This window comes from Typopeltis vanoorti, chromosome 1 (assembly GCF_054136105.1).
Source record: "Typopeltis vanoorti isolate ZY-2024b chromosome 1, IOZ_Tvanoo_1.0, whole genome shotgun sequence".
Classification (NCBI taxonomy): Eukaryota; Metazoa; Arthropoda; class Arachnida; order Uropygi; family Thelyphonidae; genus Typopeltis; species Typopeltis vanoorti.
Window position 1 is genome coordinate 33,742,924 of NC_143549.1, and position 13,497 is coordinate 33,756,420.

Genomic DNA, 13,497 nt, shown 5'->3' on the forward strand with positions numbered 1-13,497 from the left:
TTGATTCTCTCCATTACTTTCAAGAGAGAGAGAGAGAGCTGAGATGAGGGAATTGGGTGGCAATTTGATGGTTAGGATATGTCACCTCTTCTTAGGAATAGATTATACATGCATAGTTTATTCACAATATGATGCAATGTGAAAAAGGGAAAAGAGATTTATATTAAAAATTAAATATTGCAAATTATGGTCTTCCAAGTCTCTGAATCTTGAGCTAACTGGTAGATGTCAGATGGAGTTTTGCAGTTCAGCCTGCTGATGGTTTCACATATGTATTGCCAAAATTGTTTGCATGGTCTTCCTCTACTGCGTTTGCCATTTTCTGGTTTGTACAGGATGAGAGATTCCAAAAAGGGTGAGACTTCAGGATGTCTGAGTTGATGCCCAAGTCATCTGAGTTGCAGTTTTTTGACTATACGGACAAGTGGTTCTTGCTTAGCCAGATTTAGCACAGCAGAGTTAGTGATGCGGTCCACCCAGGTGTATCCAAGGATCAGTCTGAGACATGTAGTTCCAAAGGAGTTAATTAGATCTGTAGCTTTTTTGGTGCTTATTGTCCAGGTTTGAGAACCATACAAGAAAATGGATCTACTTGTTGCATAGTATAGTCTTAATTTTGTCTTTAATGATATTAATGATGATTTCCAGATGGGGGCAGAATTGTTATGGAAGACTAGAGCCAGCTGTTTATGTTTTCTGATATCATTTTCTGTACTGCTGATGTACGATCCAAGGTATTGAAAGTCCTTTACTCTTTCTAAGGGTTTATTGTTTATATGAAGTATAAAGTTTTCACATAGGTTATACATAGTTTTAATCATGTAGGACAGATATTATTATAATATGAAAACTTAAAAAGCTAACATAGAATGGGAGTCAACTCTGGAGCACACACATACCTTTAGGGAAATAGGTCCACCCAGGTGTATCCAAGGATCAGTCTGAGACATGTAGTTCAAAAGGAGTTAATTAGATCTGTAGCTTTTTTGGTGCTTATTGTCCAGGTTTGAGAACCATACAAGAAGATGGATCTACTGGTTGCATAGTATAGTCTTAATTTTGTCTTTAATGATATTAATGATGATTTCCAGATGGGGGCAGAATTGTTATGGAAGACTAGAGCCAGCTGTTTATGTTTTCTGATATCATTTTCTGTATTGCTGTTGTACGATCCAAGGTATTGAAAGTCCTTTACTCTTTCTAAGGATTTATTGTTTATATGAAGTATAAAGTTTTCACATAGGTTATACATAGGTTAATCGTGTAGGACAGATATTAGTATAATATGAAAACTTAAAAAGCTAACATAGAATGGGAGTCAACTCTGGACCACACACACCTTTAGGGAAATTGGAGAAATGCCATCCAGACTGGAAGGCTTTTTTTTTTGTGTCCAATTTGAATAAAATTCTTCTGTTTTTTTTCTGATGAAAGGTCAAAGGGAGCATTGTGTGGGAAGTGTTTGGAATGGATGAAGGATATATGTCAGGGTCATCCATACAGGAATTAGAGGAAAAGTGAGAAATCAGAAAGTTAATTTCTCTGAGTGATGATACCATCTGAGTGTAACAGTGGTGGAAACTCTGTTGGACAAAAGTTGTGGTTTATGGCTTTGGCAGGAGATTAGAAAGCATGATTGCTGTTTGGATAGATGCAACTTTCCTGCTTTTAGTCTTTTCAAAATCCTTTTTGGATGATTTGATAGCTTTCTTGAAGCTGCTCTGCACTTTGGTAGACCCAGTTATGGTATGCTGGGTTCTTCATTTGTGTGCAGACCTTGGTGCACCTTCTGGAGAACCAGGGCTTGGTCTGCAGATGGGAATGGGCAATAAAAAACTTCATACTGTCAAGGATTATTTCAGTGACACATTCAGTATACACATGTTTGGGTTCCAAGGTTGAAAAAGTGCCCCAACAAAGGGAATGAGGCATAGGAATTAAAAAGATCATCCCTCTTGGGTTTTTTTTTATATTGCCATACAATGCTTGGGTGGGAGGAAGTGTGTGGTAGACCCATAAAATGTGTTCTGTGGAAAGAGATTAGCACTAGATTATGGGCTAAAGGACAAATAACATACACAGTGCACCTAGAAGGGTCATCACTAGTAAGAAAGGATCCAGGGTGTTTAGAGAATGGTTGAGGTTATGTGGTATGTCAAGTCAAGATGTGTACAATTTCTGTAAGGAAATCAAAAAGTTCAGAATGATTGGTGGCATTAGGAGAAATAGAGTAGAGAGATTCTCAGCCAAAGGAAGTTAGGATCAGGAGATTCTAAGTTGAATACCCTTTGTGGCATATCAGTGCAGATATATGTGCAGATGAATATATGTGTACCTTTGAGCAGAAATGAATCAAAGAGTATGTAGCTGGAAAAGTTGAGATGAGTAGTACTTGAGAAAGTTGCAATTTGGATTTCTTTTAGGAGAAGCAGGTGAAGTTTTATGGAGATGAAAACAGGCATTACTGAAGTTGAAATTAAGATCACCTATATTTGTTAAATGAATTTGGGAGGTTGAGGTTCTCTGAGGTTTACTGTTGAACACATGAGCTAAGCTTACCTTGTTTATGTCAATGGTTGGTCCATGCTCCATTACCATTGTGACATTTTTCATCCAGTTAATGACATAGTTGATGACCTTGTTCCCTCTGGATGAATGTAAGATCTGGATGGACTCATACATTGATGAAGATAGAATGCCTTTGAATTTACTATTTAGATCAGATGTGAATTTGGATCTCTTTGTCATTTTGTCAGAGATCACTTAACCAGGCACACGAAGATTGTCCTGTCTTTATATGGCAAATTCATTACTCACTATAGCAAACCATTCACTATACAAATAGTTCTTGTAATTCAGAAGAGCATTGTAGTATTGGACTTTGGCTCAAACGTTTTGGGAGTTTGTTATGACAAGCAAATTTGTTGTGATGATGGAAATCAAAAAGTTCAGGAAGCCATCAGCCAGCCTTTTATCCATATCACCAGTTTCATGTACATTGCTCCAATTTATGTGACAGTGTTCCATTGCAGTATCCTGTTAAGTGCCTTTGCACATTTTCTTTATCGAACTCATCTGTCATTTTTATTATAGAAAGTGAGCACATTGCAAAATAATGATCTATTCTTCACAAATCATTCTTGACATCATAAGATATCATATTCTTATCCACTAATTTCTGAATTTTGCCTTTGAAGATATTTTTTCCATTACCTTAACCACCATTTATGATATATTGAATGGCCTATAATTTGCTACTACTATTTTGAAGTAATTGTTATATACAGTGGAACATTTTTTCTCTTCCTGTGGAAATCTTGCAAAAGCTAAGACTTAAAAATTACACATCCTAGTGAGAGGTACTGTGAATTACTTTACACATTCCTGTAATATATGGGATGATGCACATATCATTCACTGTTTTACTTGCATTAAGATTCCACAGTATCCAGAGCACATCAAGTTCATCCATCTGTTATTCTCACATCTGTCACTGAAATACCTCCACCTAGATAGTACGCCTTACAAGACTATTTCTTCTACTCAGTAATCGTTGGATTACTTGGATTATTTCTTTGGCATCTGTCATCTTCATCTCTCCAACTATCAAATTTTACCATACTTACCATGCTAGTCACTATTAGTCACCATAAACCTTTCTCCTTATATCCTCCACAAGTTTTTTTTTTTTTTCAGTTCTTGCATTATGATGCTACTCATTCATTTACTCCTACCTAATTTATTCTCCTGGGTATAGAGTGTAAAACTGCTTTCTTCAAACACCATTGACAATTTCTCATGCACTGTTAATCTTTCCTTTGCATATTCTTGTGTCATGCACTGCTTATATCCTATCATAATCACCTACTCTTTGATTCCACATATATTGTAATAACCAGAAATTCCATGTAAGCAACCATCCAGGTCATAACTGCATGATCACTCTGCCCAAGTGGAAAAAAACGTGGCACTTTGGTTATAGACAAATCATCTGTGATACTCTCACTAGATCCAGCACACATAAATTCCAAGTCTCCCTTCTCCATCACATGCTGTTTCAGCACATTATATAGCTGTATAAATTTCATTTCCTTTTCTCAATATGACCTGTCCTCCTTCTATTGTATATCTTGTACTGTAGGTGATCTCTCAGCCAAGTCACACCTACTTCCCATGGTATGGCCTGTTTCGCACATGGAATGCTGGCAAAACATGTATTAACTGCTAGATGTCTCTCATCGCTTAGTGAAACGCCACTGCTTTGCATTTTGGAGTGTGAAATGGCTGATGCATTGTTTAATTTCTAGAATAGGGTCTCCATTTGAGGGTACAACAGTAAAGCAGTTTTTCACAAGGTAGTAGCAGGGTAGTTCACAAAACTGAATCCAATGGTAATGCATCTGACGGAGGATTTTCAATCAGCTGGCAAATAATCCTACTACTGCTTACTCTGTTAGTTGTGCCTAGAGAGAATTCGAGTATAGCAGTGTTCATAGGAGACTGTCTGAGGCTGCCACACTTGGACTTGAGTCTGGGCTTTCTCAGTGTTTCAGTGTTGGAGTTACATGCAACATCAGAATTTCTTCCAGTAAAAAAAAACTTCAACATTCATTTCACCAACATCTGAGGCATCAGTACAAACATTAATAATCAGTACAATGAGGCATCAGTACAAACAATTGTACAAACTAAGCTGCTTCTCGCATGATGCATTCTCCAAAAAAGGGAAGAATGTGTGCTTTTGTCAAATCTTCTGATCCAAACATCTGCACTTAACTAATAATCACAGTAATCCTCACTGGAATGAGGGCATCATTTTCAATCCAACTGCACTTATCCAAACTATGGCTCTAAAAAAAAAAAAAATGTGCTTCAGCATTCCATGATAAAAAGGCATATATATTCAGTAGCTTAAATCAAGAACTCCAGCTTCTCATTTAGCTTAGACATCCCAAGACAGGTTAAAAAAATTATCAACTTTAAGCAGACTTCATAAAAATGAAATGCAATAAATTTGCCTCCTGCTCAACTGGCAGTCGAGCCTTCTAGTCTGTCATTAAAAAAGTTGGGCATAGTTTCCACTTCTCTCACATCCTAACAATACCATGGTAACCTTACTCAAGGATAAGGCAAATCTCTTGGTGCCAGTATTTTCCACCAACTTGCTCAGATGACCAGAACAAATCACCTCCTATACTATGACAAACTATCCATTGCATGCCTACTCTCATCTTTCACCACAAAGACATCAGAAATATTCCTGACTGATTTTGATACTAATAAGGCTCCTGGTCCAGATGTTATTCCTCCAGTTGTGAGATACATCAATTAAAGTAGATCCCCTCCAATGTAGATTCAGCCATTCTCATTTACAGCACATCTCCTTGCTAAGCTTGCAGAAGCAGCAAGAGTTAAGCAGGACTGAAAAAACAAAGAAGCAGGTGATCCAAAGGAATAATAAAAAAAAACAAGCAGACAAAAAAAACAAGTTCAGGAGAAAATTATATATGGAGACTCAATGATCAGGGATGTTCTTAACAAAAGTGTGACAAATTCATGCTTTCTAGGTTCAAAAATTCACAATATTAGCCATGCCATCCAGATGCAAAAAAGGTAAGGTTGAAGAAAATGATTGTCTTTTTTAGTATAAATGATTTGAGAGAAGAGAAATATTCTATGAGGGATGATATAAAGGAATTATTAGAAGAGACAAAAACTGAAGAGTGAGAAGGTGAAGATTGTAAGTCTCCTACCATGCTATGATAGAGGTAAACAACTGAGTAGGAGGAGGGCATTGATAGCCAATGATTATTCATAGATTGTGCAAAAGGAACGAAGTAGAATTTGTGGATCTGTGGCCTCTGTTTCACAGAAAGAAGGATTTGTACAGTGCTAAATTGGAAGCAGTAGGGGAGACAAGAGATATGGGGTTGATGATTCATAGAAACCTAAAATTGTCTCCCCTACTACCTCCATAATGAGAAGGACACTGCCCTGCAGAGATAAAATGGTTATCATTCCATTGTATAAGACTCTGATCAGACCACACTAGACTATTGTTCTCAGATCTGGTCCCCAGGATTTGAAGGGGATAAATTAACCGTGGAAAGGGTACAAAGGTGGATAACAAAGATGGTATCAGGACTGTACAATGTTAGTTATGAGGATTGGCTGAGGGAGTGTGGACTGCAGAGTTTGGTGGATAGAAGGAGAGGTGATATGATTGAAACTTTTAAACTTTTTTGTTGAGAAGTAGTTACAGGGTTGACACGGGAGTTCTTTCGCTTGGTTGAACAGCGAGAAGGAGTCATGACAAGGGGTTTGACTGTGAGAAAGAGGGTGAGGAGTGGTTTCTTTGCATGGAGGGTGGTTTAACCATGGAATGCATTGCCTGATGGAGTGGTGAGAGTGAGAATGGTCAATGCGTTTAAGGAGTGGGAGGGACCTCCCTCGATGAGTCTTGATAGACTTGTGTTTCTTAGAAAGGACCTCCTACGATGAGACTTTTGACTCCATGGAGGCCTGAATAATAATAATAATGAACTGCATCTAAATGGTTTTGCTGTTAGATGTCTGGAGCTTTGTTCACTGAGTATTCCGAAGGGTAAATTCAAGGAAACTTAAGCAATTACAGTGGAAGCAAGTAAGTTTGTGTGAAGCCACCTATGAAGTGAGTGGAAAAATGACCAAGTGAGGAATCTAGTCTAACCTGGTCATCATTATATAGCTGTATAATATTTTTGCTCTCAAGCAAAAATATTGAATTTGGTAGTTAATTCATAAAGTAAACATCGATGAGGGAAACTAAGAGAATGCTGCAGTTGCTATATTATTATTATTATTATTACTATTACGGGCGACTCCAAGGAGTCCTTAAACTCATAGAGAGAGGCCCTGAACATCATGTCCTCAACTATTCAACATTCACACAGTATCTATCATACTTTGCCTTGAACTCATTCACAGTCATCGCACCCAAAAAATAGCACACTCATTTTACCACTCTAAAAGTAAAGAACCCAGCTCTAAAACCTTTACTATCCACACTTCTAACCAGCTTCCATAGATGTCCCCTAGTCCTCCTACTACCAGTTCTGTTCTCAAAAATATCCTCTGAATTAATCCTATAGAAACCTTTCAGTAATTTGAATGTCTCAATCATATCCCCCACTTTTCTGCCTATCAACCAATTTCTACAACCCACAAATCTTCAACCTGTTCTCATAAGGTTCATTCCATAGACCTGCTATCATCTTGGTCACTCGCCTCTGGATCTTCTCCACCTCCTCCCCATCTAGAAGAAACCCAGGTTACCAAATCTGGGCACAGCAGCCGAGATGGGATCTTATCTAGGCTCGATACAGAGGAACAGTAATTTCTCGTTATTTATTTCTCAATAATTTCTCATATACTAATGTGAGAAGTATCAAGAACAAAAGAGAAGAGTTTTGGCATTGGTTAGTGCAACCTTTCCAAAAGTTATAGGCATTAGTGAGATTTGGCTAACAGCAGATGATGTAGTTACAGGGATTGAATGTTAAAGGTTTAGCATTTTCAGGGAAGATAGAGAAGATAGGATGGGAGAAGGGGTACTGATGATAGCAGATGAATTGCAGCCAAAAAAAATAGCACACAGTCAGGAATGTGGCTGTTAATTTGAAGCAATCTCTGGAGTGAGATTAAAGCCAGTAAGACAAAATATACAGTTGGTTGTTGTAAAAGGGCAGGGAGTTTCACAGATGATCTGCAAGGCATGCATCACCAAATTAGTACAATGCATACAGGTTGAGTGATTATTATGGGAGACCACAACTGTGGAGATATAGACTGGAAGAAAGAAAGATCACATGGCAAGGAGGAAATAGTATTTATACACCTGCCAAGAGATGATTATTTAAGGCAGCACGTGGAAGACATAGGGGTGGCCGAGTATTGGACCTGGTCATATGATCAGAAGAGCTATTCATAACCAAAGTAACAACATTACCTCCAATTGGTGAAAGCGACCATGTAGTGTTGATTTGGGAGATTGTAAAACATGAAGAATATGCTATTAAGAAGGGGTATTTGTGGAACTACAAGGCAGGCAATTATAACAAGCTTAGGAAGAAGCTTAAATCAGTTCCATGATATAAAACACTGCAGGGTAAGGATGTTAGTAGTGCATGGGTAGTAGTGCTTTCTCAAGACATCTAACTCCAAATTCAATTAAGTGCAATCTGTTCACATTATATAAGAGATCTGGGTTTAATGATTGATAGAAACCTGAAATTTAGGGGACATATTGTAAATCTAGTGAAGGTAACACAGAGGATTGCTGCAATAATGAGAAGGACACTGCCCTGCAGAGATAAAATGGTTATCATTCCATTGTATAAGACTCTGATCAGACCACACTAGACTATTGTTCTCAGATCTGGTCTCCAGGATTTGAAGGGGATAAATTAACTGTGGAAAGGGTACAAAGGTGGATAACAAAGATGGTGTCGGGACTGTACAATGCTAGTTATAAGGATTGGCTGAGGGAGTGTGGACTGCAGAGTTTGGTGGATAGAAGAAGGAGGGGGTGATATGATTGAGACTTTTAAACTGTTGAGAAGTGGTTACAGGGTTGACACTGGGGAGTTCTTTCACTTGGTTGAACAGCGGGAAGGAGTCGTGACAAGGGGCCATACCTGGAAGTTACGAAAGGAAACTGTGAGAAATAGGGTGAGGAGTAGTTTCTTTGCATGGAGGGTGGTTGAACCATGGAATGCATTGCCTGATGGAGAGGTGAGAGTGAGAACAGTCCATGCATTTAAGGAGTGGTATGATAGACTTTGTGTTTCCTAGAAGGAGGAACCTCCCTCGATGAGTCTTGATAGACTTTTGTTTCTTAGAAAGGACCTCCCACGATGAGGCTTTTGAGTCCATGGAGGTCTGAATAATAATAATAATAAAGTCCATCCAGTCAAATTCATTCCATAGGTCTACAAACTTCAACCATTCCATCTATTCAACTTCACATTGATTCATTTGTGATCACTGCTCTCCTTCCCAACTCACCTTTATCATAGCATGGTAGCAGAATTGTATTCTGCATGCTCTTGCTGTTCTTCTTTGCTTCTTTCATTTTTTGTATCTTGTCTTAGGCAATATTTTTCACCTTTCAAGTCATTAATATCAGCCAAAGCAATCCATTCTTTCATCTTACTTTTTTTTTGCTTCCTGACAGTTTCACTAATATTATTAACTTTTGCATCAGGGAAACAAGATTTAATCCTGTTAAGTACTCCTCTTATCATAGAATTGTCATTTTTTTTCTTCTTACTCCTTATCTGGTATAGTCGCATGTTCTTGTTTCTGACCTCAAACCTTTTGCCTTTTTTTCTTCTCAGATCTACTGTTTACCTGAAATTTCTGCAGTGATTTGATCTTGCACTTTTTCCTCATAAAGATCTGCATAAGTGTGCTATGAAGTCTTCTTTGTTTTCCACTATTGCATTTTCAACAATATTGCTAGCATTAACATTTGCCTGATTTTGTTAGTATTCTCTACTCTTTTGCAACATGTTTTATTCTTTCCACACAATTGGCACTTACTCTCAAAATATTTCTTACACATTCACTCATTAGTTTAGCATGCTTTTCATAAATCTTTTAACTTTCATGACAAGTACATTTCACACACACATTTGCACTGAGCAAAATCTCATATATTAAACTTTTCCCAACAATGTTATGATGGCCATTGTTCTTCTACACATTAGCAACATACTGACAATATCTATTTTAATACAAAATATACAAGTTTTTCCTTAAAATCTGCATAACTTAATCTATCACATACACACACTCTCCTAAAGAAAGAAAAAATCATGACAAATTAACTTAATACAATATTATTATTATTATTATTATTATTATTATTCAGGCCTCCATGGAGTCAAAAGACTCATTGTGGGAGGTCCTTCCTAAGAATATAAAATCTGTCAAGACTCATCGATGGGAGGTCCCCCCCCTAAGAAACACAAAGTCTATCATACCACTCCTTAAACTCATTAGCCGTTCTCGCTCTCACCACTCCATCAGGCAATGCATTCAATGGTTCAACCACCCTCCATGCAAAGAAACCATTTCTCACCCTCTTGCAAATGGTTTCCTTTCGTAACTTCCAGGGATGGCCTCGTTATCACTCCTTCCTGCTGTTCAACCAAGCAAAAGAACTCCCCAGTGTCAACCCTGTAACTACTTCTCAACAGTTTAAAAGTCTCAATCATATCACCTCTCCTTCTTCTATCCACCAAACTCTGCAGTCCACATTCCCTCAGCCGATCCTCATAACTAACATGGTATAGTCCTGAAACCATCTTTGTTATCTGCCTTTGTACCTTTTCCACAGTTAATTTATCCCCTTCAAATCCTGGAGACCAAATCTGAGAACAATAGTCTAAGTGTAGTCTGATCAGAGACTTATACAACGGAATGATAACCCTTTTATCTCTGCAGATCAGTGTCCTTCTCATTATTGCAGCAATCCTCTGTGTTACCTTCACCACCTTTGCAATATGTCCCCTAAATTTCAGGTTTCTATCAATCATCAACCCCAGATCTCTTGTCTCCCCTACTTCCTCCAGTATAACTCCAGTATAGCAATGTCATTGATATAAAGGTTAAACAATATAGGTCCTAGTACTGAGCCCTCTGGGACCCAACTTGTAACCCTCTGCCTCCTTGAAACTGCTCCACCATACACAACTCTCTGATACCTGTCAGACAGCCAATCCTGAATCCAGTTGACCAATCTGACAACCAGGCCCATGTGCTGCAACTTAAATATCAGCATATCATGTGGCACCCTGTCAAATGGCTTTGCTAAGTCTAAGAAAATTGTAGTATATATGCCTTTCCCTCATCTAATGTTCTTGTAACTTTATTATAAAAGTCTAGCATATTTCTAAAACAAGAGCCCCCTTTCACAAATCCATGTTGACTCTCACAGATAACATTACCCTCATCTGCCCAATGCTGTATACGTTCCCTCACTACCTTTTCCAAGATCTTAACAACTACTGATAACACACAAACTGGCCTATAATTAGCCACTTCCAGTCTGTTACCACCCTTATGCAATGGCACTATCTTACCTTCCTTCCATTCCCTGGGTACCTTTCCTACAGCCAAACTTTCATTGAAAAGCCAGGTTAAAGGCACTGTCAGTTTTCTAGCACATTCTCTCAAAACTTGTGGTGAAATACCATCCAGTCCCAAAGCTTTACTGACATCCAGAGTACTCAGTATCTGAAACACACTCTCCTCCTGTACCTCTAAACCTCGAACCAGCACTATCCCTCTAGCATTAAAACTGACTCCTGTAGGATGAAATACTCCAATAAAGTGTTCATTGAACAATTCCACTATGGCCTTTGCATCATTTCCCATTTTTATCCCACAATATCATTCTTCCACAGTCATTTCTCCTCTTACTGGCCACATAGCTAAAAAATTCCCTAGGATTTTCTTTGGATCTTAGGGCCAATCTCCTCTCATATTCCAGTTTTGCTTTCCTTACCACACTAGTCATTCTTCTGGTCTGTGTCTTATATTCTTATATTCTTATTCTTATACCCTGCATCTTCTCTTCACCTGTCTCCTTATATCTCTTCCATAACCTCTTTTTTGCATGCAATTCCTGTTTAATATTGTTTGTCATCCACTTTACTCCAAATTGTGTCCTCTTCTTCACTTGTGGTATACAACTTGCCATTGCTGCTAACAAATATTCTTTCACAAATTCCCACGCACTAATGATATCCTGATCTTCCAATTCCTCCCTCCATGAAACTTCCCGAAGTTGACGTCTAAGACTATTATAATCACCTGCATTATAATTCCACATAAGTTCCTGTCTCTTTGATACTCCTGCATGTCTATTCATTTTCCAAGTCAAAACCATATTGTCACTCTCTCCAACTGGTGGGAGAGATGTCAAGTCAGTTGTTATCAACTCTTCTGATGCCATAACCAAATCCAAAACCCTCGAACCTCTTGTTCCCTCTGTTACATGTTGCCTAAGACATTTGTCCCTCAAGAATTCCAGAAATTCCATTCCCCTATTGCTACATGCATCTTCCTCTCTCCAATTTATACCTACTGTAGTTAAAATCTCCCATAACAATCATTCCTCTTGCACTTGCCAAACTTAGCTGTCTAAACATCTCCTGGTCCCCATCCTCTGTGCTCGTGGGTCTGTAGCAACACCCCACTAAATATCCTGTCTTGCCTACCTCGACCTATGTCTTCTACCTTAGAGGACATAGGTCATCACTTATCATAAGCAGTACCCCACCACCACGCTTTCCCCCCGTATCCTGACGAAAAATGCTATACCCAGCGACTTCTATTCCTGTTGTTATATCCCCTTCTGTCAATGACGTCTCAGTGATCCCAATAATTTTTTGCCAGGCTGATGCCATCTGCGCCAGCAATTCCTCTCCCTTATTCCGGATACTCCTGGCATTAGTATAAAGCATATAAATGCCATTGTTTCTATACCCAGCATTATCCCTTCTAGACTCCACTGGGCTCAGTGTTACCTGACATCGTCTCCCAAGTATCCATTCCCACAAGAGGCCACCCCTGCTATCATCCTCCCTGGGACACACTGACTCGTTCAGAACAGCAATCTCTCTCTCCAGATGCCTACGTCCTTCCTCATTCAAATGTAAACGGTCTCTTGCATACAATTCCTCCCTTTCCTCAAACGCACTCCAAGCATCCACAAATACCAGTCCTCTCTTGTCACACATTCTCGCTATTATGCCATTCAATATCACCGCTCTTCTGCTCAGCTCATCATTATCATACCTAGGTAACATGCACACTATTTTTCCTCTCTCTGTCTTCTTCCGTACAGCCTCAAGCAAAAATCTCATCTCTCTCGCTGCCCGACTTACATTACCACTCAAGTCATTCGTTCCTACCATCACAATCATCTCATCCACCCTTTCACCTCTCTTAATTGCCATAGCCACCCTTTTTATTGTTCCTCCTGGCAAACACTCCTCACGCAGCCTATCTTGAACACCACGGATCATTAAGTCGCCATACATTATACCTCTTACCATTCCCTCTCTCCTATTGTTTCCATTCTCTCCTCTTCTTTCATTCCCATAGGTCTCTCTCATTCCCTCTCCTCTACTGCTATTCTCTCTTCTAGCATTCCCATACCTCTCTCTCTCTCTCCTACTGTTTCCATTCTCTCTTCTTCTAGCATTCCCATACCTCTCTCTCTCCTACTGTTTCCATTCTCTCCTCTTCTAGCACTCCCATACATCTCTCTCCTACTGTTTCCATTCTCTCTCTCCTCTTCTAGCACTTCCATATCTCTCTCTCATTCCATTTCTCCTACTGTTTCCATCCTCTCGTATGCTAGCATTCCCATACCTCTCTCTCTCATTCCCTCTCTTCTACTGTTTCCATTTTCTCCTCTTCTAGCACCCCCATACCTCTCACTCA

General features: G+C 38.9%; 1 protein-coding gene across 4 annotated transcripts in view; it reads left to right on the forward strand.

Annotated features, from left to right (window-relative positions):
* LOC150109878 (chorion peroxidase-like) overlaps positions 1-13,497 on the forward strand; it is a 221,110-nt gene that overhangs the window by 186,849 nt on the left and 20,764 nt on the right. The window lies entirely within an intron of this gene.